Below are 2063 nucleotides of genomic sequence, written 5' to 3'. Positions count from 1 at the left end.
TTTTTGAAAAACTTAACAAAATTGGCAAACCACTAGCCAACTGACAAAAGAAAAACAGGAGAGAAGCAAATAACCCGAATAAGAAATGAGATGGGCGATATGACAACAGACCCAACTGAAATTAAAAGAATCATATCAAATTACTATGAAAAACTATACTCAAACAAATTTGAAAACCTAGAAGAAATGGATGAATTCCTAGAAACACACTACCTACCTAAACTAACACAAACAGAGGTATAACAACTAAATAGACCCATAAAAAAGAAGAGATTGAAAAGGTAATCAAAAAACTCCCAACAAAAAAAAAAGCCCTGGTCCGGATGGCTTCACCACAGAGTTCTACCAAACTTTCAGAGAAGAGTTAACACCACTACTACTAAACGTATTTCAGAGCATAGAAAAGGACGGAATACTACCAAACTCATTCTATGAAGCCACCATATCTCTGATACCAAAACCAGGTAAAGACACCACAAGAAAAGAAAATTATAGACCTATATCCCTCATGAATGTAGATGGCAAAAATCCTCAACAAAATTCTAGCCAATAGAATTCAACAACATATCAAAAAACTAATTCACCATGAGAGAGTGGGATTCATACCAGGTATGCAGGGATGGTTCAACATTAGAAAAACAATGAATGTAATCTACCACATAAATAAAACAAAAGACAAGAATCACATGATTTTATCAATTGATGCAGAAAAGGCATTTGACAAAGTTCAAAACTCATTCATGATAAAAACTCTCAGTAAAATAGGAATAGAAGGAAAATTTCTCAACATAATAAAGGGCATCTATACAAAGACAACAGCCAACATCATCCTAAATGGAGAGAGCCTGAAAACATTCCCACTGAGATCGGGAACCAGACAAGGATGGCCTTTATCACCACACTTATTCAACATTGTGCTAGAAGTCCTAGCCGGAGCAATTAGGCTAGATAAAGAAATAAAGGGCATCCAGATTGGCAAGAAAGAAGTAAAAGTATCTCTATTTGCAGATGACATGATCTTATACACAGAAAACCCTATGGAATCCTCCAGAAAATTACTGAAATTAATAGAGGAGTTCAGCAGAGTATTGGGATACAAGATAAACATACAAAAATCAGTTGGATTCCTCTACACCAACAAAAAGAACATCGAAGAGGAAATCACCAAATCAATGGCATTTACAGTAGCCCCCAAGAGATAAAATACTTAGGAATAAATCTTACCAGAGCTGTAAAAGACTTATACAAAGAAAACTATAGTACACTTCTGCAAGAAACCAAAAGAGACTTACATAAGTGGAAGAACTTACCATGCTTGTGGATAGGAAGACTTAACATTATAAAAATGTCTATTCTGCCAAAAGAGATCTATACATTTAATGGAATTCCGATCAAAATCCCAAGGACGTTCTTTAAAGAGATGGAGAAACAAATCACCAACTTCATATAAAAGGGAAAGAGGCCCCGGATAAGTAAGGCATTATTGAAAAAGGAGAACAAAGTGGGAGGCCTTACTTTACCTGATTTTAGAACCTATTGTACTGCCACAGTAGTCAAAACAGCCTGGTACTGGTACAACAACAGATACATGGACCAATGGAACAGAATTGAGAACCCAGACATAAATCCATCCACATATGAGCAGCTGATATTTGACAAAGGCCCCAAAACAGTTAAGTGGAGAAAAGACAGTCTTTTTAACAAATGGCATAATTGGATACCCATCTGCAAAAAAATGAAACAAGACCCATACCTAACTCCATGCACAAAAACTATCTCAAAATGGATCAAAGACCTAAATATAAAATCTAAAACGATAAAGATCATGGAAGAAAAAATAGGGACACCATTAGGAGCCCTAATACATGGCATAAACAGTATACAAAACATTATAAAGAATATAGAAGAAAAACTAGATAACTGGGAGCTCCTAAAAATCAAACACCTATGCTCATCCAAAGATTTCACCAAAAGAGTAAAAAGACCACCTACAGACTAGGAAAAAGTTTTTAGCTATGACATTCCTGATTAGAGCCTGATCTTCTAAAATCTACATGATGCTG

Source organism: Elephas maximus, chromosome 5 (genome assembly GCF_024166365.1).
Source record: "Elephas maximus indicus isolate mEleMax1 chromosome 5, mEleMax1 primary haplotype, whole genome shotgun sequence".
Classification (NCBI taxonomy): domain Eukaryota; kingdom Metazoa; phylum Chordata; class Mammalia; order Proboscidea; family Elephantidae; genus Elephas; species Elephas maximus.
Note: the sequence above shows the minus strand (reverse complement) of the source record.